Source organism: Lynx canadensis, chromosome A3, assembly GCF_007474595.2.
Source record: "Lynx canadensis isolate LIC74 chromosome A3, mLynCan4.pri.v2, whole genome shotgun sequence".
Lineage (NCBI taxonomy): Eukaryota > Metazoa > Chordata > Mammalia > Carnivora > Felidae > Lynx > Lynx canadensis.
In genome coordinates, this window is record NC_044305.1 from 18,737,807 (window position 1) to 18,749,633 (window position 11,827).

Sequence of the window (11,827 nt, forward strand, 5' to 3'; positions counted from 1 at the left end):
TTATGCTAAGTTTCCTATTTTTTGCTGAACCATTTCAGCAATGTAAACTGCAGATATGATACCTCACCTCTAAATAGTTCACCTGTAAAAATAAAGATATTCTCTCACATAACTATGATACTATCACATCTAATAAAATTAGCTTCATTCTAATACCTAGACCATACTAAAAACTTCCCAATTATACTCAAAATGTATTTTATAGGCCAGGATCCATTAAGGATCATGCATTGAAATTGGCTGATAGGTCTCAAAGTCTTTCTTTTTCTGAATTAGACCCTCTCACCATCATCACCATTTTGTTTTTTTAAGAGTCAGTTGTCTTACAGATAGAATATTTTATTATTACTTTTTGTTTTATTTTAGAGAGAGAGAAAGAGCGCCAATGGGGGAGAGGGAGGGAGGGAGGGAGTGGGACAGTGCGGGGGGGGGGGGGGGAAGAGGGAGAGAGGGAAAGAGGGGGGGAGGCAGGGAGAGAGGGAGAGAACCTTAAGCAAGTTCCAGGCCAAGCACAGAGCCCAACACAAGGCTCAATCCCATGACCCTAGGATAATTACTTAAGCCTAAATCGAGAGGGTCAGATGCCTCAGAATAGGATATTTTAAAACTTCACAAATTTTAATCTTCACTATTTCTACTTTAAAATTAAAAAGCTCCAAAGTTCTACAGAATACTCCTAAAGGCTAACTATGCATATTATTTATCATCTTCTAACTACAATATTTTTTCCAACTCCAATATTTTATTTTTTATAATTTTAAAAAAATGTTTATATATTTTTGAGAGAGTGAGAGAGCACAAGAGGGGTAGGAGCAGAGTCAGGGAGACACAGATTCCGAAGCAGGCTCCAGGCTCTGCTTGAACGCGCAACTGCCAAGATCATGACCTGAGCCAAAATTGAACACTTAACCACTGAGCCACCCAGGCGCCCCTTATTTTTTTTTTAAGTATTTGTTTATCTTGAGATAGCAAGCGCACCCACAAGCCAGTGAAGGGCAGGGTGTGGGAATCCCAAGCAGGCTCCGTGCCAGCACAGAGCCTGCTCTGGTGCTCGATCTCACAACTGTGAGACCATCCTGAGCTGAAATTGAGAGTCAGATGCTCACTGACTGAGCCACCCAGGTGCCCCTAACTCCAATATTTTAAACGAAGTTCAGAAACATCAAATAAAAATTACACATACCAAATTACTGTAAAAAGAGCATCACTATAAAACCAAAGTCACGGAGATGATCAAATGATTTTTGACAATGGTACCAAGACCATTCAACGGAGTAAGTAGGTTTTTCAACAAATGGCGCTGGGAAACTAGACATTCACCATGCAAAAGAATGAAATTGGGTCCTTACCTTACACTATATGCAAAAATAAGCTCAAAATGGATCAGAGACACAAACATACAGGCTAAAATTATAAAACTCGTAGAAGAAAACAGAAGGGCAAAAGCTTCATGATCTGCATTAAGCCATGATTTCTTAGCTAAGACAACAAAAGTACAGGCCACAAAAGAAAAAGACCAACTGGACTACAAGTTAAAAACTGCACATCAAAGGACACAATCAACAGAGTGACCAAGACAACCCACAAATGAGAGAAAATAATTTGCAAAGCATTATTATCTGATAAGGATTAATATCCAAAATAAAGAACTACAACATAAAAACAACAAAACAATCCAATTAGAAAATAGGCAAAGGAGGGGCGCCTGGGTGGCTCAGTCGGTTAGGCATCCGACTTCAGCCAGGTGATGATCTCACACTCCGTGAGTTGGAGCCCACGTCGGGCTCTGTGCTGACAGCTCAGAGAGTAGAGCCTGCTTCGGATTCTGTGTCTCCCTCTCTCTCTGCCCCTCCCCTGCTCATGCTCTGTCTCTGTCTCAAAAATTAAAAAAAAAAAAAAACGCTAAAAAAATTTTTTTTTAAATAGGCAAGGACCTGAATACACACTTCTCCAAAGATATACAAATGGCCGGTGAGCATCTGAAAAAAAATGTTCCACATCACCAGTCATTAGGAAATATAAAAGAAAACTATGAGATTTCGCTCACACCTATTAGGATGACTATTATCAAAACAAAAACAAACCAGAAAATAACAAGTGATGATGAGGATATGGAGAAATTAGAATCCTGTGCACCGCTGGTGAGAATGTAAACTGTGCAGCCACTGTGGAAAGCAGTATAGTGAATGAGTGCTTGAAAGTTAAACACAGAACTACCACATGGTCTAGCAATTCCACTCCTAGGAATATACCCAAAACAATTCAAAGCAGATATTTAAACAAATTCACAGCAACATTCCATTCCAACATTCGTAGCACCACTATGCACAACTGCCAAAAGGTGGAAACAATCTAAGGATCCATCAATAGATGAATGGATAATCGAAATGTGGTCTATACATACAATGAAACATTATTCAGCCTTGGGAAAGACGGAAAATCTGACACATGCCACAACACAGATGAACCTTGAAGACATTTTCTTAAGTGAAATAAGCCAGTCACAAAAGGCCATACATTGTATATTTCCACTTACATGAGGTTATGTAATCAAATTCAAAGAACAGAAAGCAGAAAGGTAGTTACCAGGAGCCAGGAGAAAGGGGAACGAGGGAGAGTTTCAGTTTTGTAAGATGAAAACAGTCCTGGAGATAGATGGGATGGTGCTAAGGGTTACACAACAACGTGAATGTACTTAGTACCACTTAACCGCACACTTAAATGGTTAATATGGCAAATTCTAGGTTTTTGTATTTTATAACTAAAAATTAAAAAAAAAAAACCTCAAGGATTTAACAGAATCTTAAATCTAGAAGGAGCACTGCATCAAAGATCCTCAATAACCAACCTACCACTTCCACATATGAAACTGGCAGAATCTCCCAACTAGACACTGGCACAGAAAGGCTTAGATGCAGGAACCCATCCAAATCCCAGAGTCTGTTACTCTCCAAATCATAAAAAAATCCACATGTACGTATATATGTATTATGTGTGTAGGCATGTATATGAAAGCAACTGCAAGACACCTATGTGCAGCACTGCCAGAGTGACAGTGAGGAGACTGAGAACACCACGTTTTCCCTTATACTGGGACTCGGTTCCATTCTTCTCATCAACTCCAGTGGTGGTGGTTGTTGTTGTTGGGGGGGAAGGGTTGGAGAAGAGAGGGAGTGAAAGAATCCCAAGCAGGCTCTGGGCTGACAGGGGAGCTGGATCCCACGAACCGTGAGATCAAGACCTGAGCCAAAACCAAGAGTGAGACACTTAACTGAGCCACCCAGGTACCCCAACTCCGGTGTTTTTTTTTGTTTTTTTTTTTTAAGTTCATTTATTTATTTTGAGAAAGACAGAGACAGCATGAGCAGGGGAGGGGTAGGCAGAGAGTGAGGGAGAGAGAGAGAGAATCCCAAGCAGGCTCCACACTGCCAGCTGTGGAGCCTGACCTTAGCCTTGATCCCATAATCTGTGAGATCATGACCTGAGATGAAACCAAGAACCCAGAGTCAGACGCTTAACCAATTGAGCCACCCACGCGCCCTCCAGTGGTTTTTAAATTAAGACTCCAAACTGTTTTTATAATTCTTCCTATTCCAGCCATGTTCATCCTGAGGACTCACAGTAACTTCTCTACCATTTAAGTAAAATAAGAGATTCAGTGAATCACTCAACACTAAACCTCAGTTTAAACAGAAAGAGACCATATCCTTCAACAGGCTGATATCATCGGATCAACAACTATTACTGTAAATATGAAAACAGTAGTATTGCCCTTTTAGGCCTACATCAATGGCTCACCAATAAAGTTAAGAAAACATGTACCTAGACACCAAAATGACTTCTTTATGGCAGACTTGACTTATGAATTCAAGGTAGGTATCATGGATAGTAAAATACGCTTGAAAAGGGGAAGGTGGAAATGTGCCAGAAATGTATGTAAGACAGGAAGGTAAACATCCATGTTGCTGTGTGAAATCAAGCTCCCTCGCAGTTAAGAAGCACCTCACGGTACACTGTAAATGCGTAATTTTTAAAATCTCAGAAATAAGCTCAGTTACTACAGCTTTCTTGAAGCTAATCTCTGGAATCAAGGACAGTTTCTCTGTTTGAGGAGAGTATCAATTCATATTCCATAAATTTCATTATCACTATTACGGATCATATTTCTGAGTCCTGGTCTTTCAACACTAATTCCTTACATTACAATCCTAAATCCTTACAGCATTTTGCCTTTGTTGAAAAAGACTGAAAACTCCATTTAAAGTCATACCTAATACAGCAAATGAACACCCCAGTTTCTAGGACTTTTTGTGAAGAATCATCTGTTTAGAACAAACACGGGACTTCTGTTCCGACAGGTCAGTCCTGACAGAAAAGTGTGTTTAACTCAAGAACTGAAACTCCATACACCTACAAAGAGTAACCCTCAAAAACAGGGGGGCTCTTGGGTAAATAGGTCTTCACAGACAAGCCTGAGCATACCACAAGCACTTGTAACATGGTCTGTATGGGGGAAATGTGAAAAAATAAAACCAGAGGGGATCTGAACCATTTTCCCCTCTCCACAATTACCAAAGTGAGGAAGATAAAGATCAAAGTTTTTCTGGTCTCTTTTCGGCAAGATTAACAAGTCTGCAGACTTGTGGGGTGGGTAAGAGGGGTGGGGGGAGAAAAAAGTTCTTCATGTGTGCCTGGTGAAGTGTGTAACACTTTCAGTGGGATGCCAAGAGAATAATAAAAATGAGAGTATCTTCCACTTAAGGTCCCTGACTATGCTGCCAGTGGCAGGCAGACACTGAGGACTAGAAAACTGACTTCAGAGTACAGTACGCAAACCTACCATGAAAGGAAGAACAGGCAAGCTATCAGTTAAGAGGCCAATCATTTTTGTTCTCTACTTCTAAAAACTTACAGTGTGCCACAAGCAATGTGCTTAAGAAAAGCACAAAATTAACAATGTATGAGGATAGCATGCATTGGAGGCTGTAGTAAAGACAGCTCACCCCCAAACCAACCATCTCAGTGAAAGACTAAGCAGTCCCACTTAAGCCAAAATAAGAATATAAAAATCAAAGGTCATGGTCTCTCGGGATTAATGTGTGGCAACACTGATAAGGATTTCAACCACAGAAGCAAAACGAGACTATTACACTCTTCAAGGGTTATCTAATTCCACACATACAAGGCTGGACCAGGACAAGAGAATGTCTGCTTCAGGGCCCAATAAAAGCCAAGGCTCCACAGGAAGGGGGAAGGCAGCAGGGAGCTAGTGATGACCAGGAAATAAACTTGTTCGTTCAGCAAACACTTAACTGATCACTACCTCACCATTCTCATGACTCCTAATAACAACCCCTAATTTACATAATCATTTCATTTTATCTTAAAACAGTCAACAGTCTATCTCTGAAAAACTCTGAAGAAAATAAAAACACACATCCTTTTGTTTCCTGACTCTGGCCCAGGATTCCTTTGCTCTGTGACTTTCTGTTTCTAGACTTTCCTTTTAACCCCACATATGCTCAAACCAACTATGCCAATTACATAGCTGTGTTGAGCATTTCTGCCACTTTAGCTCTGCTCCTCTCAGTCACCTCCCTGGTGACTGATCCTTCCCTTTTCCTCAGACATGCTGGGTTGGGGAGATTACTGTTCCAAATTACAAAAGCCAAATTACAAAAGAGGAAATGCATACTAGTGGGTCTAAAACTCTACACACCAAACTATGAATGGTAGTTACTTCAGAGTTGGAAAGGAAAAACGAGAATGGGAAAAAGAACTCATTTTTTTCTAACTTGTACACCTCTGGATCATTCAAATTTTTTTCAACACAACTACAAATCATATAATTATACAGTAGTTAAAAAGTTGTAAGAGGGGCGCCTCTTGGGTGGCTCAGTCGGTTAAGCGTCCGACTTCGGCTCAGGTCATGATGTCACAGTTTGTGAGTTCGAGCCCCGCGTCGGGCTCTGTGCTGACAGCTCAGAGCCTGGAGCCTGCTTCACATTGTGTCTCCTCTCTCTCTGCCCCTTCCCTGCTCATGCTGTGTCTCTCTCTGTCTCAAAAATAAACATTAAAAAAAAAAATTTAAAAAAAAAGTTGTAAGAAATATCAGTATTGGGGCACTTGGGTGGCTCAGTCAGTTGGGCGTCCGACTCTTCATTTTGGCTCAGGCCATGATCTCATGGTTCGTGGGATCAAGCACCACGTCGGGCTCCACACTGACAAGCATGGGGTCTGCTTAGGATTCTCTCTCTGCCCTTCCCCCCATTCGTGCTCTCTCTCCCTCTCAAATAAATAGCTTAAAAAACATATCAGTATTAAAAATACTTGTTTATTTCAAAATTCTAAATAGCTAAATTTATTAAAAAATAAAATTTCCCAACCTAAGCACATTTCAGAAGTACCCTGTTACTACTAAACTCCTCCCATAAAGACTAAATCTTCACTCCCATTGTCGATGACACTTGTTTTCTTAATTACAACCCTAGATATTTTGATACGCATTGTTTCCTAATCTGAAAGACATTAAACAAAAAGATGTATCATTGATTATTGTTCTTGGCATCTTTCTTTTCCCCCATCCTAAGATGTTTTACAGATCACTTTTCTAAGACCGTTCCTTTCATATTGACGTTAAAAGACCTTTTTTCATATTAAGAATCTCAGTCCTCTGCAAGTATTTTCCCTTATGATTGTTTTTAATGCCATGAATTTGTCGGCCATATGCAACATTTTCATTTCGATAGACCAATTTTATAAATCTTTTCCTTATGGCTCTGGTTATATATCCTGCTTTAAAAGGTCTTCATTATTCTACAATTATAAAATATTCATCCAGATTTTCTTGTGGAGTTTATTTTTTAAACCTATAAATAGGCAGTTTCCTGAACCTGATTTATAGAATAATCCATCTTTTCTCTATCATTTTAAATGCAACTTTCTTCATATGCCAATTCCTCTAACACACACACACACACACACACACACACACTCTCTCTCTCTCTCTCTCTCTCTCTCTCTCTCTCTCTACTTCTGTAGTTCATTCTGTTCCAGGGTGGGACCAAATTTTGACAACCAGTACGTTGAAATGTAGTTAATGCTTTCACTAGGATGTTTGCTAGGACCTAGAAAACTTATTTCAGCATGTTATTCTGGAAAGATTTTAAGTACTTTCCTCCTCCTCCAAATTATCAGGCTATTAAATTTTAATAACACTTTTGTTCAGTTAGGCCGTGGAACCCAAGAGTGGACACTATAACCAGGGCTGCCATGTTACCATTTCCACTTCTGTTCCTCTTCTTTCTTCGGCTTCTTTTCTTGCTATCTGGCTCAGGAACTTTTTTATCTTTATTTATTCTTGGGTTTTTTCAATTTACCATCCTACAAAGAAACATGGTGAGAAAGCACTTAAGTAAGTACCAATCACATTCTTAGAAGTAGTTCTGAGGGGCCATTAGGAAGAAAAACTGGAACCACAGAATATTACAAGTGGAGAGGTTCTTAAATCCAATCCTCTCAATTTAATAAGTGAATGAAAATTTACTGGTCCTTTTCTCTTGAGCAGTATTTCCCAAAACTCCCTGACAAATGATTACCTAAGAAAGTAGTTAAAAACATTCACCATGCATGGAAGAGTCTAGGAAATTATACGTATATTTTTTAGCCTCAGAGGAATGTTTGGGAGAGCACTGTTAATAGAGAGTAATCCCAATGTATTACACTCACTTGTTTTTAAACCTCTCCCAACACCATCAAATAATGGGTATAGGCCTTGTATTAGACACTTACTATACAATTTGAAAGGAAATTCCTGATGGAGTCTAGTGGGGGAATATTAACTATCACTGTTGCTTGCATATAGAGTCACGAAGCAGTAAACAAGTATTTGAGAGGTCCTAAAATGATCACCAGTTTCTAGTACAGTAATGTATTTCTCTATGGCTCTTCTTTGAACTGTGACCCTAGATGAGCTGTCATTGTGGCACAAACATAAACAAATACAACTCAGTAACACAGGAGATTAATCTCAAAACACACATCCAGTAAAAAGTGTGTTATTCAACAGGTGGGGGTCCTGCTCCACAGGATCTAAACTCTTAAAGAATATTTTCCTTTGTCCTAACTATCCAAGATAACTTCTTACTCAGCAAGTTTTATGTAGCTCTGAAAGGTGGTTTTGAGTCCTCTTAAAATCAATTACAGAATGGCAGGGCTTGAATCAAGACCTTTATCGACAGTTTGACCTTTTCCAGTTATAATCAAGGAAAACTCCAAAACAGGGTTTGGTCACTTGTTCCAGGTCCTATATAGCTGCTATTACCAGAAAAATAATAGTGTGACTCATGGGAATGACTGGAATATAAACATTCTAGGACTACATGACAGGATATAACTATCAGGATAAACTCAGGATTTTTTTAAAACTCTTTTTTTAATGTTCATTTTTTTTGAGGAGGAGAGAGAGAAACAAAGAGACAGAGCATGAGCGGGGGAGGGGCAGAGACAGGGGAAGACACAGAATCTGAAGCAAGCTCCAGGCTCTGAGCTGTCAGCACAGAGCCTGACGCAGGACTCGGACCCATGAACCGTGAGATCATGACCTGAGCTGGAGTTGGACATTTAACTGAGTCACCCAGGCGCCCCAAACTCAGGATTTTAAAGCAAATGATTTTTGGGGTAGAAGGAAGGGGAAGGACTATGATACCAAACTATTTTAAAATAGGAATGGAGAATATAAATGTATGTTTGGGAGGAGAAAGTACTAGAGGATCATATAATCCAGATAATGTTTACTATTTAGCCTGAAACACACCACAGGAAAGGGAAATGTTTTTCAGTTAAGACATTCTCCCTATAGCTTCTGAACACGCAAGCAGATGGTCCCATCAAGAAACCACTGGCTACACTGTATGTTTTCAAAGCCTCAAAATGGGATAATCAGTCACTGAGAGACTTCCCAACAATTCCCAGAAATGAAAAAAACCATAGCCAGTTAGTGAGGTTTCAGGACTGCTCCTGCCATCTAGGGTACTGGCCATAATAAGACTGTGTATTAACTCTAGGTCTTTCAGCCTGTGTGTTTTTTCCCTCCCCTGTAGGGAGAGGGTTGCTGAAAAGGACAATAAAAAAATAAAGTTAAGCGTCCTTTTTTCCAAACGGTTTAAAGCAGTTATTAACCTCCTTCTAAACTGTGAAAAAGGTATTATTTTACATTAGTGCAGCAAAGGCCTAAAGGCAGTACAGAAAGCATCGAAAAGCTAAAGTTGTGTGTATTTCTTTACCCACTAGTCTGTACTGATAATCTACACAAAAGTGGGGTGACTACCACAACCACTCAGCATTTCACTCTCGATTCCTTGAGAGGGTGCTCATAAGCTGACACTGCTAAGAACAGGCTAGCTGTCAGGAAAACCAGTTTCCTAACTTAGGACCTGATCATCTCTCTCTATGGCTCTCCTTCTCATTAATAATCTTAATGTGATTTCACTTCAGACTCTCTCCCCTCCCGTGGAGTTAAAAGATCAGCAAAGACATGCAGGAGACAAGATAACATGGTAGCTAGTGTAATGGTTCTGGAATCAGAGTGCATGGGACTGAATCCTGGCTTTACTACTTAGTAGTAAATAGTACTCAAGCAAATGATTCAGCTTCTCTATACCTCAGTCTCTGCATCTGTAAAATGGAGAGACGATAGTAGCAGTATTTACCTCTTAAAGGTGACTGTAAGGATGAAATGAAATCAATCATTTATTTAAAGCACTAATAGTGTCTGACACACAGTAAACATCTGTTATGTTTAATTTTCATTATTATAAATTTTACTACTACTATAATAGATTACACTCTTAAAACCCACTGCTCCTATTACTATCTTTACTGCTCATACTCTGATGTGCTAGTGACTTAATACCTGTGAATCCATCTTGTCCATGACCATGGCTAACCACAAACACAGCATAAGAGCCAAGAACTCATTCAATCCCTTCTGAGAATGCAAGATGTAAGACTCCTGTGATCTTCTAACATCTTTCACTTGAATTACTTGCTAATAACTCTTTAGTGTAAGAAATAGGAAGTGTCAAAAGAAGGGACCATATTATTTTAAATCTACTATAAGCATAAAACCAAACCCCTAGAAAAGTACTTGTGATGAGCTGAGATGTTAAGGAAGGTGATAAGCCAGGAGAAGAAGGGAGGAAGAGCATGTGTGTTCCAGACAGAGGGAACAGCATGTGCTACACAAAGCTGTGAAGCACAAAAGAATCCAGTGTGGAAAAGAAACAAAGGAGTTCAGTGTGTCTGGAACAAGCTAAATTAGAGAAGAGGCACAAGATGAAGGAAGGTACCAGATGCAGGGGCCAGATCTGGAGGAGTTGTGGTAAAGAGCTTGGATTGCATCATATGTCCAAGCGGCACCCATTAAAGACCTTTAAACACGGAGAGTTACCCTAAGTGATGAGCAAGCTTTGTTAGATATGAGAGCACTAAAAAGCATTCTTAGGGAAAACTCTTCTGGGTTGTAAGCCAAAGTATGATTTCTTGTTAACACTTCCTCTGCAGGTATGAAGATGGTGTACTTTCTCCAAGAACATCAGCTAGCAGCAGAGCTATGGGCAGTCACCCACGAAGGCTAAGAAAGATCTTAAAACTTGCAGTGCCACAGCAACTGTTACACGTCTTTCTTAGCAGTTCCCCTACGAAAGACCAATAAATTCCTAAAATTCACCTGCCTTCAAAAGCTGTTTTATGGAAAACTCCCTATTCCAAACCCAAGCCTCCAAGGGCCACAGTCTCTTTACTAACCTCTTCTTCCTCCAGTTTTCGTTTCTTCTCTTTCTTGAGATCTTCTGTTTTAATTTTCTTAGGTTTATAATCAGCACTACAAAGGGGAACATGAATATGCAATTAACACAACTTTGACTCAGTAGTTCTCACCAACAGGATCAGGACCTCCAAACTCCTCTTGGAGGCTTCCAAAGCAGGCATGACTATTATTCTTGGCTGGGGATTGATTCCACAGTCAGAACAGGAATGGAGAAAGTCAAGAAGGCCTAACAAGGACTAACAGTTATAGTCCTACATAGAACAAAACATTTATATTATATACAGGCCTGGAAGAGATGGGGGATGGAGGGCTATCTACAGAAACAGACACCACTAGAAGATGAAAGTCTGGGGACCAAATGCCCAGCGCAACAACAGCTACCACAAAGTAATACCTACCTGGAAAGGGGAGGAAAGAAATACTATATGCATTCTAAGTGAATACAAATGAGTTCACTAAGTATTTTCCCTCCTCCCTTTCCACCCACTTTCTATCATAAATCTTTTATAGATTCCTGGAGTATAAGAAGCTATACAAGATTGAAATTATAATGAGTAGAACTTAACCTCACTGAATCTGAGAAAGAGGTACACACAAGCCTCAAATAATTGTTTTAAGAGCAATTTTATTATCTCTATACACTGAAAGTTCACTTAGAATGCATGGACAGGCACACACACAAAAAAAGAAACCCAAAAAAGAATGCATGGACAGGCACAGAACCTAGGAAAAATTGCTTTAACAGTGAAAACTTATCTGTGGTAGGAGATAAATTTAAAGTAACTTGAATAATTTAAATGTTCTTGATGAACTCTATATTATCCGAAATTTGTACAATAAACAGGCATTACGTTTTTATAATAAAAAAATACTAAAAAGATAAATATTTCTGCATTAAGCATCAGTCAGGTACACTACTTATTTGCTTAGCAAAGCCTACATTTATAAATCAAAGATGACTAAGCTGCCCAGACCATTAATCACAAATTCCAAATGACT

The 11,827-nt window shown here is 39.4% G+C and overlaps 1 protein-coding gene across 1 annotated transcript in view; it reads right to left on the minus strand.

Moving 5' to 3' along the window:
* TOP1 (DNA topoisomerase I) overlaps positions 1-10,882 on the minus strand; it is a 43,266-nt gene extending 32,384 nt beyond the window's left edge. Inside the window, exons 1-2 of the mRNA XM_030309594.1 lie at positions 10,807-10,882; positions 7,280-7,383 (exon numbers count right to left, since the gene is read on the minus strand). The gene's annotated coding sequence lies outside the window, so the exon portion shown is untranslated. The remainder of the gene's footprint in view (positions 1-7,279; positions 7,384-10,806) is intronic.
* Between the last annotated feature and the right edge of the window lie 945 nt (positions 10,883-11,827).